This window comes from Dermochelys coriacea, chromosome 13, assembly GCF_009764565.3.
Source record: "Dermochelys coriacea isolate rDerCor1 chromosome 13, rDerCor1.pri.v4, whole genome shotgun sequence".
Lineage (NCBI taxonomy): Eukaryota > Metazoa > Chordata > Testudines > Dermochelyidae > Dermochelys > Dermochelys coriacea.
The window spans coordinates 5,100,032-5,125,001 of record NC_050080.1 but is presented as its reverse complement, the minus strand read 5'-3'; the positions used below and the strand labels follow the sequence as shown (position 1 = coordinate 5,125,001).

Genomic DNA, 24,970 nt, shown 5'->3' with positions numbered 1-24,970 from the left:
GGCCTGGCCAAACCTGGGTGCAAACATCCAACACTAAGTCACATCAGACCATCAGGAAAAGGCAGACAGAAGGAATCCATCTGAGTATGTGTAAGTGTCAACCTTTGCTGGAATAACTCTGCTCCTCAGCACCCACACGAGTAGGCGCCAGGGAGTTGCCTGGCTACATACGTTTTTATCCATCAGATGGATGAATCAGAACCCCAAATGCCCAACATAGCATGCAGAAGCTTTCTATGGGTTTCTGATAATCCCTAGCGGACACTTGAGCCATAAACAAGGCATGGGTTACAAGGAGACATACAGATAGTATCCTCCCACAAATGGCTAGTCAGGTAGTCTGCAAAGATGCTCCCTCTGCACTGAGTGGATCTCAGACACAGGGGAGAATCTGACCCTCAGTGTCTGTCTCTGAGATCTAATCTACCATTTTATTATTTTAACATGTTGTGAAAAACTTATGCACACTTTTCCAGCCCTTTCTATAACTTCCACTATCATTGCATTAACTCAAATGAGGTGCTACTATCAAAGGGCCAAATCCTGAAGCCCTTATTCAATTTTTTTTTCTCAGGCCAAACTTCCATTGGCTTTCCTCTGAGTAAGGAGTATGCAGACTTTGTCTAAATGAGGGATCTTTCCTCTCAAGGTGATAAGAGCATCCAGCCCCCGCAGGCATGTAGTCAGCAGGAAAAATCTTACTGGATCATCCGGGTAGGATGTGTAAATGTAAGTGGATGGAGGGTTTTTCAATAAATTACTTCCAGAGCAGAGCAAAAGCACTCTGTGTAATTAACTGTTTAATCCTTGTGGGTGCACAGCCTAGAAACAAATGGATAGCAATTTGGAGATGTTTGTTCCTTTGGCATCTCTGGTGACGATGATATTGCAGTGCTTCTCCTGGAGATGTATCGGAAGCAACCATTCTATGGCTTCTTTCTCCAACACACATTGGTTTACAGATGACGGGGGAAAGGATTCAATAGGGAGTGGCACCATGCAATTCAGCCTTGAGACTGGCTGAGTCTTTTTCTCAGGTATTCATTGAAAGAGGCTTCCCTTCTCATAGACATTCTGCCTGGAATTACTGGAGTTCTTTCTATATATGGAGAAGTCAAAGGTTCAGATGCTCTTTCTGTGAGTTGTTATTGTTATGATAACATGGTGTGCTTCTCTAGCACGCCTGTCTCTCAGGATCTCAAAGCATCTCAAAGGTCAGGTTCCACCCTCAGTTTAAAAAAACCCAGTGTGATTCTGGAGTAGCTCCAGGAACACTTCACTAAATAAGAGTGACTGAGGTCAAAATTAGACCCTGCTGTAGGCCTCGCAACACTCCCGGGGGGAGATAAGAGATTTCTTTCGATGGCAAGTCCCTCATGGGGCACAGACTGTCCCTTCTTCAATGTCTACAGAGTGCCTAGAACATTGTGGCTGCAACACAAATAACAACAGGCTCCCTTCCCGCACCATGGAAATGCAGCTGGCTCTGGAGTGGGTATCTATAGCTATTAACAGGAACAGCAACACTACTCATCACGTACGCTTTCCCCTTATTCCTTGAAAGCCTTTGTTTCCGTTTGCCTTTTCCTAGGCGAGGTCATGGGTGCCTATGGCCCTGGCACAACGGCCTGCAAGACGGTAGAATCCAAACAATGCCACCTGCAACCCAGGCTGAGGCTATGTTGTTTTAATGAACACTGAAGTCTTACCAATCGTTATATATTCGAAAGGGCCAGCTAGCCAGCATGGCCTGGAGATGCAGTGCCGAGCAGATGATAAGGCTGTAATCTCCAGTGGCATCGGGGAATCCCTCCCAGGGATCACTCTCTTGGCTGAGACAATGGAAGACGCGCCTAGTGGTGGAGTTGGACGACACCTACTGGATGAACTCAGTATTACCGCCCACAGCAAACCAATCGCTCCATACATGGTGCGGGGTGTGGACCGCGGTGGGTATTTAACTCAGTGACTATGCAGTTCCTCACCTGAGCCCCCAGGTAAGCCAAATGCATTGAGAAACTCTGTTTCAGGACGATGACAGACTCATGACTAAAAATACTGTACAGGTAACAAAACAGTACTTTTTTTTTTAGGTCTTTTACACTTGGTTTCTGTAAAATTAGCCACTTGAGAAGATTTGTTTGCAGACCCATCAAAATCTAAGCAGATGGAGTTGGTCACAACTTGAGTCATTAGATGCGTCTAAACTACAGTAACCTATTATAACCAAAAAGAAAAGAAGTACTTGTGGCACCTTAGAGACTTAAGCTTTCGTGAGCTACAGCTCACTTCATCGGATGCATCCGATGAAGTGGGCTGTAGCTCACAAAAGCTTATGCTCTAATAAATTTGTTAGTCTCTAAGGTGCCACCAGTCCTCCTTTTCTTTTTGCGAATACAGACTAACACGGCTGCTACTCTGAAACCTATTATAACCAGTCGCCAAACCCGCCCAGGTGAGATTTCCCGTTGCTTCCTTGATTCCCTTTCAAAACCCTGGTCAGGTGAAGTTTAGCCGCCCCAGAATTTGCTACCAAATGCTCGAATTGGCGCTGTGCCCTTCTAAGGGTAGGGAAATGTGCGTTACTCCGTGACAGCTCGGGGCGGGGAGCAGGAAAGGGTGAGCAAAACATCTAAACCGAATCCACTCCGGGCTCCTGGTTATTCAACGTGGCGCTTGTAACTTAACAAAGACACTTTCCTCCCCCAGACTCTATCCGTGTTCGAGAAGGAGATAATAGGGACACGCTGCCTGGAGCAGAAAAGCGACAGGCTGCAGTTCGGTTTAGCTATTCAAACACAGTGCTCCATTGTACGGAATTTGGGAGCCCGTCCGATAGTCTGTCTAGAGCGAGTGCTTGCCTTAAAAAAATATTATTTTTAAACCAAATGTTATTGTTCCTTTTACCAGTAGTTCAACTGAGGTGGGTGGGGGGCGTCTAGGGAGGAGCTGCCCCCGGCAAAGCAACACAAATAGGACTTGTTGGGGAAATGAAAAGGCACCAAGTCCTGAAGCTGCTAACTGAGCCTTGGACCAGACTTGTCAGAGCTTCCAGCTGAAATGAAATCCTAAAGCAAATCCAGCGACTGGGAATTGAATGGCGGGGGGGGGGGGGGGGGGGGAGGAGGGGAAGCAGGGAACACACAGGCTGACAGCTGCATCCTTGAAAGCGGGGGTGGGGTGCTTTGTCGATTTGGAAAAGTTTATGCTGGAAGGGCCCGATCCTGCCCCCATTGAGGTCGGGGGGGGGCTTTGCGACTGATTGCAGACTCGGGCCCTAAGGGAAGCAAAGATTCCTCAAGTGCAATGAGGAGGGGTGCGAGCGGATGGGTGAAAGGGGAAACAGGTCGATTCTGCTGGGAACACTCCGTCGAGACTATCCAGAGGCCTTGTGTTTGGTACATAAGGTCTGAGTGGCTAGTGCCTACGTGTGATCTGGGGGTCCTGCTACTCAACCGAAGAGGGGGTCCCGTTGGGTTTTCACTGAACTAGGCACATCCAGGCCTATTCGGAACTTCTCCTGGCATATGCTGAGTCTGTACGTAGCTTCTCCCAGGGAAATGGGTTTAAAGCTACCAAAGGGGACCATTTCTCCCGCTGGAGAAGATGCTGTTTTGATGCAGGCTTCCCCCCCGGAGTTTTATTGTCTGGTTTTTATTTTAGTGACAAATACTCCCCATTAAACGAACAACCCTCCTGGTACGGAGAAACCACTCTTCCTCTCCGCCCCCGATCTTTATTTCCAGCCAATGCTGCCCCAAAGACATGCCCGCTGATCGCAACCTTTGCACTTGCAAAACGTGCAAGGAAGGAAGGAAGGATACGCTCTCCCACCCGGCCAGCCAATGCAAACATCAAATTAATGCATCTCTCGCCGAGGGACGGAGGCAGCGTGGTCCAGCCGGAGGTTAGTTGCCAAAGGGGCTTGCAATGCAACCCTGGAGCAGCGAGGGAGGGAGGCGCAAACTTCGGGCAGAAGGTGCCCCGGCCCGTGGGTTGATTTCGCAGAGGAAGAGGCACTGGCGGAGGCTGGTTCAGGGGCCGGTTGCAGAAGGCGCAGGGCCGCGGCCAGCAGCGGGGCTTGCCCTTGCCCTTGCCCCTGCCCCTGCCCAGGCAGTGCCCAGCGGGGCGGGCGGGCGGCTGCTTTTTGCCGTGAGGAAGTGCAAAAGCGGCATGCAGTTGCTTTAGGAAGTCAATCGCAGGGGCCGGGGGACGCCTGCGCAGTGCAGCCCCTGCCAGCCTCTCCAAGCTCGTCTCTCTAAGGGTGTCGATTCTGGAGCTTAAAAAAAAAGGGGGGGGGGACGGATGTGCCTCAGCAAAGGGAAGGAGGGCTGCGCTTCTGCGGGGGACTCGGATGCACAGCTTGTGAGTAGCCCCCCCCCTTGCACCCTGGCTCTGCAGCCAGGCTCTTCCCCCCCCCACCCCCCACGGCCCGCGCTGCTGCTAGAAATGTGCGAGCATTGATGCAAAAATCTTCTTGCTTCCCTTTTGTGTGAGTGGGGAGCGAGCGGGCCAGCACTGTTTGTGCAAGAGCCGGGGAAGAAAGGGGTTTCCTCTAAGGAGAAAACACAGCCCAGCTGCAGATGGGGGGGAGGGAGCGACCCCAACCTTGCAATCCCCACTCTGAATTGCAAATCCTCCATTCCCAGTGCATTGCTTGGGATTGTATCTCCTGGGAGGGGGAGGCTAAATCCCCCCCCCCCGTCCCCGTTGGCTCCCAGCCTTGTATTCAGTGGGGTGGGCTCCCCCTGGCTGTCACCGCCCCTTTTTATCCCCCCTCCTCCAATAAATGCATCAAGTGCTGCTGGTAGCGTTGTAAACCGCTGCTGAGGGAGGGAGTGTGGCTGTCTATTGGGGAGGGGGAGGAGAGGCGTAAGCCCCCGAGAGCCGCTCAGCTTCCTGGGCAGCATGAATTCCAGCTGAGCTCCTTTGCCTTTGCATCCTTTCTAATGAAACCCATGTGCAATGGATTGAAACTGATTAGAGGGAGCGGGGGGGGGGTGCGGAAGATGCAGATAGGAGATACTGATGCGGGGACTGTCACTGAATTGCATGCCGACTAATGGGGTGGGGGAAGCCCCAGGGAGGAGGAAGAGCTCGGGGGGGAGGTGCTGCCCCCTCCCTTCCCCATGCATTTGCTGTCTGTCTAACCCGGGGATTTGCCTTGCATGTCGCGTGGCAGCGCTGTCAGCTCGCACGAGGCGGGGAGAGGCCGGGCCCCGGGCAGCTGCAGCAGGCTCTGCTGGGGGCGTGCAGAGGTTGCCTCGGGAGGAGGCTTTACTGTCCTTCAGCCATGCAAAGCCAAGGGGGCAGTGGGGGAAAGGATCCTCCTCCCCGCCTTGCTGGTTGGAGGATTCCCCCTGGAGCAGGCTGTGACAGCCTCTGGCAGTGCGCCGAGGAGGGGAGAGGTCTCCCAGTGACCAACCTCCCCCCCCAAAGATAGCCCTGAGTCAGGACTCCTGGGTTCCCTTCCTGCTATTCGCTGTGTGACCTTTGTGTAAATCACGTACATGCTCTGTGACTCAGTTTCCCCCATGTATCAAGCAGGGGTAAGGATACCTGGGGAGTGTGTGTGTGTTGGGGGGGAATAATAGACAGGGGCCCTGACCTTTGGGGGTCTTGGCCCTACAGGAGTGTAAATAATATTTCAAGGAGCTGTGTAGATCTCAGATGGGGTAGAGAAGTGCAGGCTGTTCTCGTGGCTTCATCCCTTCGAGCATCACCTGCGGACGTGCCTTGGGAATGGGCAGGTTCCTCTGGGAAGCTCTGATGTCTCGGGAAGCTTCCTCGGGCTGTTGGTTTGGCACAGAGCCAGGGCCTTTTTAAAGAAACTAAACAAAAAGTGTTCAAAGTGAGTGGGAGGGATTTCCCGGCTTGTAGGGGAGTTCATTTCCCTCTCTGAATAAAAGGCAGCCAGCTCTCTCGGAATGATTCTTAATCACCATCGAATGTGTGAAGGGCCAGATGCTGCTGCTTTCTGCCTTGGGAGTGCGGTGCACTGAATGGCAGGTATTTCCAGGCTGTTTTCCTGGGGGCAGATGCCCCTTCAGATTTCCCTACACGACCTTTTGCCCACCAGCCCTCTCCACAAATGACCGGAACTGCATGCTAATAAAAAAGAGTGCATTGCTCTGCAGTAACTGACCAAACTCCTTGTTACTATAAGAGGCAGTGAGCAGGGTGATCACTGTAATATAGTTCAGTAAAGGCCTGGTTGTTTGCATATTATGGCACCAAAGCAGGCCTGGAGAGGGTGGGAGTGAAAAATATAATGAAGCAGTCACTTACAATAAGGCCTATCACAGGTACAGAGCTAGCTGTGCCTCTCTCCCCTCCTAGTCTCTGAGGGCACCCCTGTGGGTATAAGGCCTTGTGTCTTTGCCTATCCCAGGACGCAGCTGCACCATTCTCCCATACTGAGACCAAGCCTGGGCTAGGGTCCTCTGCGTATCAATTGTGCTTACCCAGCAGATCCAACTGAGTTTGGGTCCCAGTGGTTTTTTCCTGTGGGAGTCTGGGACTAGTGGTATTCAGTGACCAAAACAGCCTTCTTAAAACTCCAGTGGTGTTTGTTTTGACAACAGGAATAAAGCAGTTAGAGAAACAGGATTTTGATACAACGGGTGGTGTACACATGTCTGTTGTACTGAGAGGTGTACTGTCCCTGGTGGCAGCCTAGACAGGCCTAATTTCTTCAGAACCCCCTTTCCCTCTCCTGCCCCAGTGGCTGCTCCCTGAACAACTCCCCCTTCTCTTGAGAGAAACCCATTTTAAACTGCCAGAATTGTTCGTTCGTCTGCATTTCCGGGCTTGGGCCCTTCGGGACAAAACTAGTTTTGCAGGTTGGCTGGGAAGGGGTTAAAATCTTCAAAGCTGACAGTCTGGGCCTTGTTCCTTCACTTTCAGATGTTTGCTGAGGAGCCCTGATCTTGAGTCATTCTCTTACTTCCTGCTTGTTTTTCCTATTAAGCTAAACCAATGTGTGAGTGTCCACATGCCAATAACCAGGTCAACATACACTATTCATAAATTATTACAGAGCAGCTCCAGATCTGTCACAAGGCCTACGAAGTGGAAAGCGGGAGGCAATGCAGTTTTATTGTTGCCTTTGCACTCAGTTTCCCCTGGGGTTCAGGGCATCTTTCCACCCTGCTGTAACCCTGTATGCTCCAGAGTTTACTCCTGGTCCACAAGGCTTCCTTTCACTTGTTTGGTTCCTTACTTGGCTTTGCATAGGCACTTGCATTCTTAGAGTTTACAGGAAGTATTTTAAAGCGAGTGAATTAGATACTTCAGTAAACAATTTTTTTTTAAATGTTGGATGGTACCAGTAATTACTGAGAAACAGGGTGAGGAAGAGGATAATCCGGGGTGGGAATCCCTCAAACATTTCATGGTGGTGTAAAATGGAAGCTGGGTTGTGCACCAAGTAACTTTAGAGGAATTCTAGCAAGCTTTCAGAAGTTATTGGTGGCCAGTTACCAGGAAACTTGAAGTGTGAAATATCTTAACCTGCTCAGGATAATTATAATTGTCATCACCCCACCCTTGCCAAAGACTTCTTAAAAATTCTGATCTGCAGAGTGTCCTCTTTAAGATCAAGCTGCATGCACAATTGTAACCATTATGAACGATACCAGGGCCTCTCCTAGTTCTAGATATGTGCTTAATTTATTCGTCGCAGCCAATCAAATTATTTCCCTGATTGCTTAGTGCTCTCCATCACGGTTTCGTCACTGCTTTGTATTTCATTCCAGTCCATTCTGCTTCCGCCTTTTCTCTTCTGAGTGGCAACAGAAGTATTTTATTCTGCTCATTTTTGTCAGTTCTTTCTTAATTCTTTAAATCCAAGCCCGGCAGGCCCTGGGGAGTTCTTGTGCTTTTGCTAGGGCTCAGTACCAGCGCTGGGTGTCACTAGAAAGCTGGCTGCAGAGTGTATAATTAAATGCCGAGTTCCTAGAGGTGTCATGCCATGTGCCACGGTTCACTCTGGTAGCTGCTGCATTCTGAAGAATCTTGTACACAAATCTCTGCCACAGTGTTTCACTAGCAATAAGTAATGAGGCAGAGTTGTAGGAAAGAGATCTTTATTGAGCATGCAGAGAGGCCACGGTTATATGCTGATGCTCTAGAGTTTGGGAGCTAGCAGTCTGGGCTCTGTTTGTTACTGAGCTCCTGGAGGACACCTAAGTAGGTTCCTCCAGAAACCTGACCTTCTTTCTCCAGTTCTGTTCAACATACTACATGCCATATGACTCCCCCCCCCCCAGCCTGGAATTGTCACACTTTTGGGAAGCTAACTTTTGCTGTAAAAACATAGGGAAATGATGATATGGCACTAGTTTTCATGGACAAAGCAGTTTTAACATTCAGGGCTCATTTCTCCTTGAAACTGGTACTGACATACTATGAAAATGGGACCATGAAAGTGGGACCCAATTGCCAATTAAGAATGAAAAGCAACAATTCTGAACATTTCAAATTCGCTATGAATAACATGCATTTCTACGATGCCATCTTATTGAACCATACAATCATAGGACTGGATGGGACCTTGAGAGGTCATCTAGTCTAGAGCCCTGCACTCATGGCAGGACTAAGTATTATCCAGACCATCCCTGACAGGTGTTTGTCCAACCTGCTCTTAAAAATCTCTGATGATGGAGATTCCACAGCCTCCCTAGGCAATTTATTCCAGTGCTCAACCACCCTGACAGTTAGTTCTTCCTACTGTCCAACCTAAACCGCCCTTGCTGCAATTTAAGTCCGTTGCTTCTTGTCCCATCCTCAGAGGTTAAGAACAATTTTTCTCCCTCCTCCTTGTAACAACCTTTTATGTACTTGAGAACTATTATCATGTCCCCTCTCAGTCTTCTCTTCTCCAGACTAAGTGGAAAAATGCCCTGACCCTGCAAAGACTTATACGTACACGTAACCTTTTTGCATGCGAGTAATCCCGTTGAAATCAATTATGCATGCACTTAAATTTTTGCAAGGTCAGGGCATTAATGTGGAAGCCAAACATGCTCATACCACTCCTAAAGCTATTAGTGAGTTAGATACATTTGATAACACAAGCTGTCAATACTGTGTCAGATTCAGTAGTATGTAGTCAAATGGGACTGGGGATAAAACTGTGCTTATGAAAAACGTTTGGTAATTAAAACACTCCGCAGCTTGTGATCAATAAAAAGCCGTCTCTGAACTTGGACTCAGTCTGCTACCTTTCTCGATTCCCATGGAGCGATGGGGGATAGATCTTTTCTCCGCTTGTGTTCATCTAGAAATCCATAGTTTCCCCTCTTCCTCCTGCTTCAGGAAAGAGAGGTAGAAACACATCAAATGTGGTAGGGGGATTTCGCGTCCTCCTGGCTGTATATGGGAAAAAAGGCCTTATTGTACGATAGATTGTTTATGTGGCTGCAAAACACAAATCTGGTTCAAGAAGAGACATCTTCCTCTACAGGTGTGTCTGGGAAAGACCGAGCAGAACCGTGATCCAGCTGGCACTGTGAAGTGAGAAAGTTAAGCCTTTCTGAAGCTTGTTTTTAAGTGCTTTCTGCCTCCCCCAATCTCTGCAGGAGCTGCCTCCAGCTCCTGGGCTTGTATGGTAGGGATGCTTCACAGCTGGACTGTAATTTCAGTGGACCACTGACTCTGCCGCTGTCTAAGGGTTACGGGCATTCCGGAGAGTGAAACTTTCTCACTCAGTGTGATTGGCTCATAGTAAACGAGTCCTGTCATGGTTACTGACGGGAATGGGTTTAGCCCTAAATTGCAGGGAACTGTTTGAGTCCTCACCTGCCCCTGCCAAGCCTGTGCCTTTGGACATTTTGTGAAATCAAAGGATTTAGCTTGAACAAAAAATGTTATTAGGACCATTAGAAATGAAAAAGGGGGTTCCTGACCTTGGGAAACTGTGTATTAGGGGTTTGAGTTATATAACAACTCGCCTGTCCAATTCTCCAGCCATCCTCCTCCTTCTGACAAAAGTTTGAAAGGTGTGATTTGACCCTTGGAAGGTGCTTCATTAACATACCATGGGCTTTTGTGTGTTTTTAAAAGTTTGTTGCACAGAATATGTCATGCAAAATTTTAAATACAAAGTTTTCTCCTTTGCAACGGTGCTGAAAGTTTGCCGCACTGGTACCGTATTGTGAGTGGGAAGTCAAAGACTGAGACCTCCTTCTTGCTGTGTGGGGCTGCAAAATCTATGTCAATGATGATCGCTCTGAGGAAAGAAAAGCAGCTGGCCGGCTTGTATTAGCGAGGCTTGTGTAGACAGCCTGCTCTGTGGGAGCTGTGCCTTGCTGTTAATGCGGTGTATCAGAAGGGAAGTCAGATAGCCAACAAAAAGGGTTTCTTTTCCCCTTCTGTGTCTCATGCACAGGCACGAGACTGACTAGTTCTTGAACAGTTTCTTCCAGCGGAAAGCAAATGTCCAAGCACTGTTTTGGATATAAGTGCAGAGAGGAGCCAATGGGTACGAAGCAAGGAAAGCCTGAAGCTAGTTCTCTGAAAAAGAGCTCTGTGATACGGTTTCAGCTTCCAAGGCAGGGAACGTTCTTTTTCTTGCTGTGGGTGACTTTAGTGCTAGCGAGAGGTATTTTAGTGACAGTCCTGGAAACTGAACTCCTCTATCCTCAGAACTGGTGCAGCCCCAGCTCCTCAAGACCACTCTGCCAGCCAGCCTCCAGCCTGACCTAGCTTTCTCAATTCTTTGTGAAGAGCCATTCGTGGCCTATCAAATCATGAGTCTCCACTGAGGCTGCCAGCAAGGGCTGCAAGTGTATTGTGAACTCCCATCCCCTGGGAACATGGGCTGAGACCTATGCAATTCGTTGTGTTGACTGTTGATGATACTGATGCCATTTCCCCCCATCGTCTTGCTGAGGCCTATAGCAAGTAGCAACTTCCAGATATTATCGACGTGAGGTAGAGCGAGACGGATGATGCTCCAGGTCGAAAGCTCTCTGTGCCGTTAATCCCCCATCCCCCGAGTCATCCACTTTCACATTTGCAAAAAGAGTCAAGATCGGGGGAAAGGGAGTGGCCAGAGGCCATTTCTCACCCACCTGCACTGCTTTTTCATCGCCTTTCGGTAGACTTTTGAGCGATGTGACCGGAGCAGCATTCCTCTTCTGGAGTCTGATGCCTTTGTAGCACTCCCAACTCCTGCTACCGGGGCAGCAGCTGAACCACGGTGCCTCTTCCCATGACAGTACTAGCATTTTAAACACGGTGTCGTGTCTGACGACCTGCCTAGCTCAGAGGTGCAAGCAGAGAGCAAGGCTCTCAGTTACCCGTGGGTATGTGTTTGCGGGCTAAGCAGGAGGAGGCAGAGATGTTCTTGCTCACTCTCAGTACATGGGAGCGGCTCAGAAACCATGGTGATATGGAGGGCATGTGATCAGTCTGGATAGATTGGTTTATGTGGAGAGACTGGCACCACAAAACACGAGGAAGAATGGTCTTGTTGTTTTCTGGCTCTGCCCCAGCTCCTGTGGGAGTATGGGCAAGTCACCGGGTCTCTGTACCTTGCTTTCCTCACCTGTAAAATGTGAATAATCCTTCCCTACCTCATGTGCTCTGGTGGTAGGCGCTCCCCGTACGTGTCTAGGTAAAAATGAACGAGGATAGAGATGGAGTGGGGAGCTAGGTGTTGGGTTAATTGGCTTGCTGTCTCATTGGTTTCTAGGGGTTGTGGTTCGCAGGAGGTTAACTCTCACATCCTCATGACACCCGTGTGTTAAACTCCTGTGTGCAGCCTTCAGAGAACCAAGAGACTCCCCCATAGCAAATAACTCATTAAGCCAGTTGAGCTTTTCTTTCTAGGAACGTAGCAATTGCTGGGTTGGATCACACCCAAGTTCCGTCTTGCTCAGTGTCCTTTCGCTGACAGTGGCTAGCACCAGCTGCTTCGGAGGAAGAAGCCTTGCAGATGAGATGAACCTAGGAGATAATCTTCCTCTGAATCCCAGGAGCTAGAAGTTGGTTTATGCCCTGAGTGTGGGGTTTTATAGAACTTCCAAAACTCTTGCTTGTTTCATTAGTATTTGCTATGAACTCTGGATACTCTTGCTATGCATATAAATGTCTAGTCTTCTCCTGAAATCTGCTGAGCTCTTGGCCTCAGACAACTTGTGGCAGGGAGTTTCACAGGCTAATTTTGTGTTGATTGGGAAACTGTCTCCTTTTATCAGTTATGAATTTGCCACCTTTTAATGAACAATCTACTGTCTCTAAACCATTCGTTACATTGTGATTGGACTGATTATCATTGAGAACTATTTTTTTTCCTGGTGTGCATTCTGACACTTACAAGTTCAATTCGCTTTGCTTTTATTCACTTAAAACTTGTTCTGCCTGTGAATGTTCCTAACGGTTCGTTTGCTAGAAAATGCACAGACTGCAATCACAAGAGAAAAAGGTATGGTGTGCTGGGGACTAATGAGCTGGGCATTAATTTAGAACAAGATTTGGGATGGAGGATGGCCGAACAGTCACATGCTCTATTTAAAACTTGACCTCCCTTGTAGAGAGAGCTTTTTCTCCAGCCAGTGCTCAAAGCTTTTCATGAGACCTGATTCCTTCTCCTTTGCAAGGAGTTTGGGGTTGCCACCTGGTCCGTTTTGTTTTGTTTTTTTCAAACTGGCTCAGTGGTTTGCTTAGGTTTTTTTTTGTAATCAGAAAGCCTTTGAAATGCTAAACAGACCCAAGTGTTTTTAACTAGGTACTCCTCATACGATTAAACATGGAGGATACTTTCCTGGATGTTTACAAAAAGTTTCCAGAACAGTTCCCATATGTTAGTCAAAATGAATGTAACTAGAATTTTCCATGGAAAGCACCATGTCCGCAGAGGAGGCCGCATTTAATAACATGTCGCACGGCAGTGTACAAAGAGTGGCTGCCCAGGAGGTCCTCCTTCCCTCCCACCCAGGGTTCGAACTTCTTTACAAGAGGAGAAGTGGCATAAGATTGCTTCCCCCACCTCCAATTCTACACACAGGGACGTTGCGCAATGCGAGAAAGGTTCTTATTTTATCCTTGCCCTTGGGAGTTGGACTGATACCTGCCTGTGCTGGTGATAGTGAAGAGGCCCTGGTGCTGTGATTGATGAGCCTAGCAGTGACTCGCATCCAGGCCTTTGGGTTAATTGAGAGAGGTACTAGCATAGGCCATGCATTTCCGACTGTGTATGAGAGAAGGAAAGGCCATTTGGACGGCTTGGAGGGATGGTCCTTAAGCCTGTGGCCGACAGTTCTGATTTCTCTTCGTCCTTGTGCTGATTGAAAAAAAAAAGGGAAGAAGGAGGATCCTGGGAACTACAGGCCGGTCAGCCTCACTTCAGTCCCTGGAAAAATCATGGAGCAGGTCCTCAAAGAATCAATCCTGAAGCACTTAGAGGAGAGGAAAGTGATCAGGAACAGTCAGCATGGATTCACCAAGGGAAGGTCATGCCTGACTAATCTAATCGCCTTTTATGATGAGATTACTGGTTCTGTGGATGAAGGGAAAGCAGTGGATGTATTGTTTCTTGACTTTAGCAAAGCTTTTGACACGGTCTCCCACAGCATTCTTGTCAGCAAGTTAAGGAAGTATGGGCTGGATGAATGCACTATAAGGTGGGTAGAAAGCTGGCTAGATTGTCGGGCTCAACGGGTAGTGATCAATGGCTCCATGTCTAGTTGGCAGCCGGTGTCAAGTGGAGTGCCCCAGGGGTCGGTCCTGGGGCCCGTTTTGTTCAATATCTTCATAAATGATCTGGAGGATGGTGTGGATTGCACTCTCAGCAAATTTGCGGATGATACTAAACTGGGAGGAGTGGTAGATACGCTGGAGGGGAGGGATAGGATACAGAAGGACCTAGACAAATTGGAGGATTGGGCCAAAAGAAATCTAATGAGGTTCAATAAGGATAAATGCAGGGTCCTGCACTTAGGATGGAAGAATCCAATGCACCGCTACAGACTAGGGACCGAATGGCTCGGCAGCAGTTCTGCGGAAAAGGACCTAGGGGTGACAGTGGACGAGAAGCTGGATATGAGTCAGCAGTGTGCCCTTGTTGCCAAGAAGGCCAATGGCATTTTGGGATGTATAAGTAGGGGCATAGTGAGCAGATCGAGGGACGTGATCGTTCCCCTCTATTCGACACTGGTGAGGCCTCATCTGGAGTACTGTGTCCAGTTTTGGGCCCCACACTACAGGAAGGATGTGGATAAATTGGAAAGAGTACAGCGAAGGGCAACAAAAATGATTAGGGGTCTAGAGCACATGACTTATGAGGAGAGGCTGAGGGAGCTGGGATTGTTTAGTCTGCAGAAGAGAAGAATGAGGGGGGATTTGATAGCTGCTTTCAACTACCTGAAAGGGGGTTTCAAAGAGGATGGCTCTAGACTGTTCTCAATGGTAGCAGATGACAGAACGAGGAGTAATGGTCTCAAGTTGCAATGGGGGAGGTTTAGATTGGATATTAGGAAAAACTTTTTCACTAAGAGGGTGGTGAAACACTGGAATGCGTTACCTAGGGAGGTGGTAGAATCTCCTTCCTTAGAGGTTTTTAAGGTCAGGCTTGACAAAGCCCTGGCTGGGATGATTTAACTGGGACTTGGTCCTGCTTTGAGCAGGGGGTTGGACTAGATGACCTTCTGGGGTCCCTTCCAACCCTGATATTCTATGATTCTATGATTCTATGATTGAAAGGGAACCACTCTGAGCCTCATCTCCTGAGATGAAGTCTTGAAGCTGAGAGGCGTTGCAGGTTGCCTTCGCTTTCTCAGTGTATGGGTCCAGGTCTTACCTTTCTGTTACACCTCTGCACCCCCTTTGAAGACTGGAGGGCAGATCCTCAGAGTCTGCAGACATGGCCAGGTGTAAACGGAAGCCAGATTTCCACCTGGGGTATTGACTGGTGCTGGTGCTAGTACTACCAGGACTCAGATGGGGAAGAGATGCTGATGCTAACTGCTAAGGAAACTCTCACTTAGTCTTGGAATCAGAGTAGCAGCCGTGTTAGTCTGTATTTGCAAAAAGAAAAGGAGTGCTTGTGGCACCTTAGAGACTAATAAATTTGTTAGTCTCTAAGGTGCCACAAGTACTCCTTTTCTTTTTGCGAATACAGACTAACACGGCTGCTACTCTGAAATCTGTCATTATGCAAGGCACTGAATTTAGCCGTATAGAGTGGAAATCTGTCAACTTCATTAAATTTGTTAGTCTCTAAGGTGCCACAAGTACTCCTTTTCTTTTAGTCTTGGAATGGCGGTGTTGCAAGGACTGCTGGATGCAGCAGTGGCTCACAGGGAGTCAACTTGGAGTATTTTGTGTAATTTATTCCCATAAGTGAGAGGGTTGGATTCGCTTAACACCACTAGTGAATTGAAAGGCAGCCTCTGAGTGGAGAGCAATAGAGGAAAAAAACCAAATGATGGAGATTGGACCTATTGATTCAGGTTCAGCAAGGTTCTCCGGAACATGGGTATAGTATTAGGCTCTTGCAAATTTGGTACTAACCACAACCCTTTAATAGAGTAGCTGATATCTCCTGGGAAAGAACGCTGTGGAGTCCAGAGACGTTATGCCCGTGCAGGGCACGGTCATATCTTCTGTGCTTTGCTTTGCTTGTTCCTAGTTATGAAGAATTAGTTAATCGGTTTCCGCTGCTGAAAGTTATAATCCCCTTGTTTCCGACATTGTTCTGTGGAGGTCACAGTGATGGCAAAAGCAGAGAATTAGACTTCAGGTGGGGAATGAACAGATTAACTTCTCTTCACCATTCCTATTTGTATGCACCTCCCCTGAGCAGCACATGCTGAGAGAAGGGAAGAGAAAAAACAAAAATAAACTGCCTCTTCCCATGGGAATAAAATCGCCTCCATTCTTCTTTCTACTCCACCGGCATGGAATCATAGAAATGCAGGGCTGGAAGGGACCTTGAGAGGCCCCGTAGTTCAGCCTCCAGCACGGAGGCAGGACCAAGTAAATCTAGACCATCCCTGACAGGTGTCTGTCCAACCTGTTCTTAAAACTCTCCAAGGATGGGGATTCCACAACCTCCCTTGGAAGCCAGTTCCAGAGCTGAACTGTCCTTAACAGTTAGAAAGATTTTTCCCAATATCTAACTTAAATCTCCCTGGCTGCAGATGAAGCCCATTGCTTCTTGTCCTACCCTCAGTGGACATGGAGAACAATCGAACACCGTTCTCTTTATAACAGCCCTTAACGTATTTGAAGACTGTTATCGGGACCCTCCTCAGTCATCTTTTCTCAAGACTGAACATGCTAGGTTTTAAAACCATTTCTCCCAGGTCAGGCTTTCCAAACCATTTATGATTTTTGTAGCTCTCCTCTGGATTCTTCCCAGTGTGTCCAGTATTGGACACAGGACTCCAGCTGAGGCCTCACCAGTAGAGCAGGACAGTTACCTCCCGTGTCTGACATACGACACTCCTGTTAACACATCCCAGGATGATGTTCGCCATCTATAGTCCTGAACTGTTTGTGCATCTGTAAGCTATGAGAATAAGGTAACTGTAAATAACCCATTTAGCCTGCATCTTTCTTGGAAGTTTCCAAGCATCTCTTGCTTCTGGAGAGAGTTTGGCTTGACTGCTCCTTCCCAACCTGAGCTGCCCCCTGGGCCTTTTTTTTTTTTTTTTAAACAGTCAGGGAAACCCTCTCTTGGAGACTTCCGCTGTCTGACGGCGGCGTAGGGGAGAGCTCTGATGCCTGCAGCAACAATATACCTTGTGGAATACAAGGGCACCTGGGAAAAACCGGTCTGTCAGTTCTCCCTCTGACTTCCCCTGCTGAAAACTGAGCAAGTGCCATGGTTAGGAAACACGGGCTCAGGGAATAAGGATGGGTGCTGGCAGGTGAAAACATCAGTGACAAAAGAGGAGACTTGAGATGTTAGGGCAAAAGATCTCCTGTGCCAGGCTGCAGTAGCTTGAAGCTAAGCAGATAGCTTTAACCATATGTGTTAGGAGCTGATGGGTGAGATTTTATTTGGTTATTATGTGTGTTACCATAGCACCTAGGAGCCCCATATGTGGACCAGAACCCCATTGTGCTAGATGCTATATAAACACAGAACCAAATGACAGTCCGCGCCCCAAAGAGCTGACAATCGAAGTTCAGGTTCTCGTTGGTCTGGAGAGAATAATGGGATAGCCTTGTTTAATCAGAGATTTGGGGCGGTGTTCTTCAGTTAAGTTTTAAGAGTTTGTCTGCTGTTGGGATGTGTTTGTTTTTGTGGTTTTTTTTTTCATTTCAGCCTATTAAATTAAAGCTTCCCATGCTTGGACACAGTCACTGATTGCATGCCCGTGCAGTGCCCCTCTGTGATGGGTTGTCCCCCTGGGGTGCAGTCTGGGAGCCGGGAGAAACCACTGCACCCCTCTAAAACACACAGCTGGGTTGAGGACTTATCCAGCCTCACCCAGTTGTGTGTCTTAGAGCTCCCAGACTGCACCCCAGGGCGTGACAATGCGTTACACCCTCCTTTCGGTCCCCTGTGTTCTGCATGCTTTCCGTGTCCCCTTGCTTTCATTGCTGAGAATTCCTTACTGCCGCAATGAAGAGTCATGGCAGTGGGGCTGCAGAAAGAGTCACCTACACAAATCCTGCAGCTTTTCCAGCTTTCCTGCAGGATTAATTTATTGCATGTCCCCCAGGGTGGGTGTGTCACACATCGGCCATGCTTGGGCTCTAGCAGGCTGAGGAGTGTAGTCATCAGAGACACACTGAACAAAGGAGCTTTGTCACCTCAGGCTAATCCCGTTCCCTGCACTGCCCAAGGATGGGGCATACAAGTTATGTTTTATATATTGCTGCCTTCTGCATGAAGCAAGTGCAAGTGGTGTCAGGGACTGGGCTGCCTAACGTAACCTCTGGAATGCACCTGTAAACCTAGTTAAAATACATTTAAAAACCACACACCGCTCTGTGTTTAGGGCCAGTGCTTTGCATCTCTGCCACCTCCGGCTAACGGCAGCTGGAGAAAGTGCACTTGGCTCCCCTTGTGAGGGGTGGGAGCGCCTCTTTGCTCAACAGCGACCCCTCTGACTGATCAAGATAGGGAAAAAGAAAAGGAGTACTTGTGGCACCTTAGAGACTAACAAATTTAATAGAGCATAAGCTTTCGTGAGCTACAGCTCACTTCATCCGATGAAGTGAGCTGTAGCTCACGAAAGCTTATGCTCTAATAAATTTGTTAGTCTCTAAGGTGCCACAAGTACTCCTTTTCTTTTTGCGAATACAGACTAACACGGCTGCTACTCTGAAACCTGTCAAGATAGGGAAGATAGGCTTCCATCCACTACAAAGCCAGCATCCTGCCGAGCCATGGGGGGAGAAGAGGGAAATGAAGAGCTGGTTAGGACTGTGCTAGGGATGCGAGGGGTGGGGGGTATCCGATTACAGAAGTCTCTGGGGGCATGGACAGGCTTTAAAACAACTGAATGTGATCAAACCAAAGAGTCCCTGAAGAAATGACCGCATCCCCTAATGTGTTCGGAGAAGGGGGAATTGCCCTACTGTTTCAATAACACACAGCATCATTTGCTAACCTGCTTTGCAAGCTGCTTAGAGCAGGTGTTCCAAGCAGCAAGCAGGGCTGAATTCTGCTGTCTGGTCCACGGCACTGACATATTGGGTGTAGTGCATGTTTCTTCCTCTTGCGGAGCACCCAGTAGTGATGGCTGGGAATTCTGCCCCTTGGAAAGGGGGCAGAGTGGAGGGGGCGGTGTGGCTCTGAGAGCAGACAGTTGTGCTCACTAGGTACTGGAAGTGTTGTATAAGGCGCTCCCTCCGGAGCGAGTGCTCACTGCATACGATTTTGAATTTGCGCTGCCCACCTTGGAGGAGGGATTAGAGTTCCCGGAGGCTCTTCATCAAGCGTTTTTCATCATTGTGTGACTTTCTTCTAAAGGCCAGACTGTTTTGTGCATATTTAAAAAATAAAAGACCCTCTTAGAATTAATAAGACCAGGCCCTGTTCAAAGCCCCTTGCCCCTCCCCAACCTATAGGTAGACCGGAAAGGAGCATTAGGTCATCTCATCTGACTTCCTGTAGAAGTAGGCCACAGGATTTCTTCCAATTATTCCTGTCCTGAGCCCAGTAACAAGTGTTTGACTAAAGCATATCTTCCCAAAAGGCATCCAGTGTTGCTATGAAGACTTCAAGTATGCTCTCTCGGGTGCTACAAATCCTGGGTTAAACTGGATGGGAAACCTCTTTAATTGGCAAATGCATCTAAAGGAGTTGGGCCCTCAAACACCCCTGGGCAATTCAATAAGAATCAGGTGCCTCAACCCCTTAGGCTCCTTTGACTATCCCAGCTGAGACAACCAGCACATTTTCCAAGAAAATAATCACCTAAAAGGGACTCAGCCCCACATACATGTTAAAAGAAAGAAAATGAATGTTGCTTATCTTAGAGAGAGTGCAAGCCCACTGTTATTCCAGCAAAAAAAGACTTGATCAAACTTGCTTACTTGGATAACAGCAGCTTAGCCAAAATGTCAGTGGTTTCTGGCATTCTTGCCTGATGTCAGCATTGCTCAGTTCCATGTGAGGTTTGCTTTTCTAACCGTTCATATGGGATGAGTCTCCCTGTCACTGGTGGCTCATTTCCTTGGAAGATGCGCTTAGTCACCTTCTTGTCTTTAACTCTGAGTTCAGATGAGAAAAACCGTTCTTAATGATTTGTTCCCCCTCCTGGTTGTTGTGGTCAGGGGCTGTATTTAAAGTGGCAATGTCAGATCCATTTCTTGCCCTGAATAATAATAATTGTAACCAACGTTGAGAATGTTATAATTGGCAATGCGTGTCTGGGTCCACCGCCAAAATATTAATTCCAGGACTGGAAGAATTGATTAAAAACATGGGTCTTCTTCATTTTTCAAAGAGATGCCCAGGATTTAACTACTGGATAACTCTGATTTCTTAAGGTCTAGCCGCTATAGCAAATAACATCCCACATTTCCAGTCTGGGCATAGTACATGCAGAAACTTTATATAGGTATTAAATTGTTCAAATTGATCATTCCTGGATTGAAGTAAAACTTTCAGGTGAAATAGGAAGTGCAGTTCAATGATAGTATACAACTTCCCTGGGTCTCAAAGCCTGCACCTGTACTGTTTGAGCTAAAAGACAAGTTCAGGCTCTCTTGGGGGATGGATTGATTTGAAGGAGCAAGGTTATTTGTGGCTAGCTTGCATGTTGCTTTAGCTTTCACTGTTGTCTCCTAACTCAATGGTTCTCAAAGCCAGTCCGCTGCTTGTTCAGGGAAAGCCCCTGGCGCACTGGACCGGTTTGTTTACCTGCTGTCTCCACAGATTCGGCCGATCGCGGCTCCCACTGGCCACGGTTCGCCGCTCCAGGCCAATGGGGCTGCGGGAAGGGCGGCCAGCACGTTCTTTGGCCCGTGCCTCTTCCCACAGCCCCCGTTGGCCTTGAGCGGCGAACCGCGGCCAGTGGGAGCCGTGATCGGCCGAACCTGCGGATGCAGCAGGTAAACAAACCAGTCCGGTGCGCCAGGGGCTTTCCCTGAACAAGGGGTGGACCAGCTTTGAGAATCACTGTCCTAACTGTATCCACATTTATATGTTTTTTTCATTTTTTCTCCCTTCTCTCTTTCTGTGGACCACCGTGTTGGTTGATGGTGCCATGCCTTTAAAAGAGAGTTCAAGTATGCCTTCAATTCAGTTGTAAGCAGATGCTAAACAAATAATTATTGATTGTTAGACATCTTTTATGGAGCATCAACAATTGTTTAATAGCTGCCTGTTTATCACAGTGGTATTAATCCTCCTATAAATATGCTCTTTAACCTCCACTACTTGTCTTTTAAAATTTTCAGTCAGGGTTGGTTATTGTGTGTGCTGCTTTTATTCTACTTAGTAATTACTTACGTTTTTATGGAAGTGTGAGGCTAAGGCAAAGTGCTGTAACAGCCATGTATGGATTGCATTGTTAGACTGCAGTACAGGTTTTTCCAATGAACACTTAACACACTGCAACTCTGTTAGGAGACTCCCATTAGATATGGATAGGGAAATGAATTTATAACATAACCTACTTCTTTGGGTGACTGTGTTCACTTCACTTCACATCTGTGCCCTGAGTTGGCTGGAGCTCATCAAACTCTAGGGATGTCACAGCTTTCTGGACAGTGTTAAACAGGGGTATCAAAATACCTTTGGGGACCCTATGCAATTAATAAATATATAACCTAATATGTGTGTACCTCCTAGAATTTCACTGCTGCTGAGGAAACTCAGCAGGTCCCTAGAGGAAAACAAATTCCGCAGTGCTGAGACATGTTTATGGCTGAGACCTTTCAGCTAAGACAGATCTTTTGATTTGGAAGTTCTGTATGCCTCCTCTTGTTTGATCAGTCTTTGCTGGTTCAGGGGACAGGATCGCGGTGAAATTTGGCCCCCCAGCTGAAACAGTTTTGCAAGACATTAGCCACAGTTGTAGCTTTTCACCCCTTACAGGATTCTGCTAGATTTTAAAGAGAGCCTTTTCCTTTCCCTGCCTGCTACTCTTAGGAGTTTGGTGCTTCTGTTCTGTTGCTACTGTAGCTAAAAAGGGCTCAGATACGTGGCATTTTATATAACCCTGTATGGCTGTGGACGGTTTTAGGACAAGACAGTCAGGTACAACTTGGTCCCCCCCATTTTGTTCATACAGAGGTACGGTTGCATGCTGATAGTTCACAAGCTATTTTTACAAGTTGCTGATGAGCAGACTGTGGCTACTTCTGTTCCTTTTTATTCTGAAGGAGTTCAAAGTGGGATGAGTAAAACATGCTACTAAATTCCCACCACTCCAATGGGTACAAAATATATTTGGGGCACCTCCTCAGCTGGGGTAGATTGTCAGCTCTGGTAAAGTCAATGGAGCTGTGGCAGTTGACACTAGTTGAGAATATGCCCCCTTATGTGGTTTGAAATATACTCCATTATCCTGTGCTTTCAATCACGTAGGTGGAATCTCAGGGAAAGCTGCTACAGATTAGGGTGAGAGATGGGTTTTGCCCTCACATCAGAACACAAGCTATGCAAATCGGTTTCAGGCTTTTAACCATTTAAGTGCTGCCTATTGTGGGACATGGGGTAAAGCACCCCAGGTAGGTATATCTGCTTTGCAGCACTCTGCGTGGTGGAGCTATGAACATGTGGAAGAGTTGTCATGCTGTACTATCGTCACACAGAGACTGCTAGCAAACAGCAAGCAAAGGGTTAACAGAGGCCTGGTTAGGGTTAGTGTGTTGGACTGTTCCCACACCCATGTGCCCTCTACAAATCCAGTGGGTGAAAATGGCTGGGAATCCTGGAGCAATCTGATCGTTATCAGCAGACCAACGTAGAAATTAGGGTTGGGAAAGATCGATCCAATGATAGAGCGTTGTCCCCTTCCTGCCCCCCACAGCATGAGGGTTCTGAATGGTGAACGGCTGGAAGGAAGACGCATTCTCGCTCCTGTTTAAAATCTGGCCATTGGCTGTTGAGCTACATTATTGATAAGGAGACACCTGAGTAGGAAGAGAGGAGCTTTTAACAGCTCTTCTGGGATCTGTCTGCTATCAGTGCAAAGGAGAGGCCTGGTTTCCAGCAGGCAGGTAGACTGGCAGCAGTTGTACACCCTACCCCAGTGAGCCTGTGCGTGTCTCTCTCTCTCTGTCTCCCCTCCATAGGTTTTGTTGGTTTTAACACAGATCCGGTTGCCCGAGCCTCTGGGCTCATATTCTTCCTGGATCCAGCCATCCCTATGGTTTTTGTGCTGAGGAAGAGGCCTGCAGCAATTCTTAGGGCTGCCTAGTTACGGGATGAGTCTGCAGTTGAGTCCTACGGGTTGCCCAGGCCCATGGTGTTCCCTGCTGCCATCTCTTAATTTCTCGTCTTCCATTGTACTGAAGCCTCGTCCAACAACGAACAGGAACACACATCAGTAAGAACTAAACCCGGGGGGGAAACTGTGCTGAAAATTGAAAATCTGATGTAGAGACGGCAGCCACAGAAGAAGTGGAGCTGCGGTTAATGTTGCTGGGTCCGGGGAATGACTAGGGCTAGCGAGAAGATGGTCACTGAAGGTGCAAAAGTTCTCTACCTGCTTCAGCCAGGGCAGAATGCTGCAAACTCAGTCACCTGGCTAGAATCACTGAACAAGTAGGAGATGTCTTGGCTTTCTAGGTGAACTAACAAGCCAGGAGGGAGTTTAGACAGGTGGAAGGGAGGTGAACAAATAACTTGCAACATGTAACCTCTTGGACAGACTGTTGAGCATCAATCTCTACTGCCTTGCAATTTGGTTAGTTGCTTAAACCTGTGGAAAGCAGGTATTGAACATTGCCTGTGGTATAGAATCCTGATCTGGTAGTGTTTGATATCCCTTTGCACAGCCTTGTATGACAATGCTTGGTGTGGTGGAAAATTGAGACCTCTACCTGTTTATTTCTGTTCACAAAGAGGTGTCTGAATTCTTGAATATTTTGGGGGCTTTACATTATTCAGATTCACAGTCTGCAGGTCACTTATGGGCAGTGTGTTGTGAAATATAAAAATATAGGGCTGGAAGGGACCTTGTGAGGTCATCATGTCCAGCCCCCTGCACTGAAGCAGGATCAGATAAACCTAGACTATTCCTGACAGGTGTCTGTCCAACCTGTTCTTAAAAACTTTTAATGATGGAGATTCCACAACCTCCCTTGGAAGCCAACTCCAGAGTGTAACTACCCTTGTAGTTAGAAAGGTTTTCCTCATATCTAACCTAAATCTCCCTTGCTGTAGATTAAGCCCATTACTTCTTGTCCTACCTTTAATGGACATGGAGAACAATTGATCACCATCTTCTGTATAACAGCCCTTAACAGATTTGAAGACTGTTATCAGGTCCCCACTTGGTCTTCTTTTCTCAAGACTGAACATGCCTTTTCTCATAGGTCAGGTTCTCTAAACCTTGTATTATTTTTGATGCTCTCCTCTGAATGTTCGCAGTGCCTGTTGTGTTGATTAGTTACGTAATTTTGACCAGTATTCTTGCTTAAATTGCGTTTAACACAAGTGTTCACCGCTGAGAAAGCTCTAGTGCTGATGAGAAAGTGAAAGGGTTTTACAGTTGTGACCCAATCAAAATTTACTCTCAGATGTGAGTGAATATTCATGGGGAAACGGGTTCCACTGTTGGCTCAGCTCTGATGCCATGTGCCCGTTTTGGGTAGGATTGGTCTCCTTGGCTCCCTCTTCTCCTAAAGCAAGCTCTGTCCCAGTGCCTGGTTCATTGGGTGAAAAGAGGGGACAGCAAGAGAGGCTGGAGGTATAGTGGGAAATAACACCCATTCTTTATCACCAGTGATAACTGGAAATAACTTGGTCCGCTCCTTCTTTTCTGGTTAAGGCCTAGGCCTCCCTCCCAACCCCGATTCTAAAATAAGGGTCTGCCTTTTAGTTTCTGTTCTGGGAATCCAGCACAATTGTTGGATGGTAAAAAGATCCCATAAAAGTGTCTTTCCTCTCCCACCAGCTGCACGGACTCATCTGCATTTGTTGCTGGAAGCTGAATTTATAAGAGTGATGAAATGCAGAGGGGAAATTAACAATATTTTGCTTTGCAACTCTCATGAGACACTATGGTGGCATTTCAGAATTGAAATGTGTTAGTTTCTAGGCATTGATTTTAGACCAAAAAATCAATTTTTTCCCCATGTAAAGTAGATGCGAGAGAGAAAATTTTCAATCACCCCTAGTTAATTGATCCAGGAAATCGTATGTTAGCAGCACGTGAAGTAAATGGCCTTGCCTCTATCCAAGGTGAGGACATCCCCCCACCCCCCCCACACACCTCTTTTGCCAGCAGTGACACATTTCCCCACTGGTGAGTGCCTGCTGCTCCCCACAGAGAGGGTGGCTTTGTGTTGGGACTGCTGGTTTTACCATAGAGAGCTCTCTTGAGCTGCT

General features: G+C 47.6%; 1 protein-coding gene across 5 annotated transcripts in view; it reads left to right on the top strand.

Moving 5' to 3' along the window:
• Positions 1-1,930: 1,930 nt before the first annotated feature.
• The window catches only part of RGS19 (regulator of G protein signaling 19), a 60,319-nt gene continuing 37,279 nt past the window's right edge, over positions 1,931-24,970 (top strand). For 2 of the 5 annotated variants that reach the window (XM_038370196.2, XM_038370194.2), the window contains exon 1: positions 4,204-4,365. The gene's annotated coding sequence lies outside the window, so the exon portion shown is untranslated. Of the gene's footprint in view, positions 1,998-3,789; positions 3,908-4,203; positions 4,366-5,883; positions 6,010-24,970 lie in introns of those variants that run through there. The other 3 variants (XM_043495648.1, XM_038370197.2, XM_043495647.1) reach the window with 3 other exon arrangements.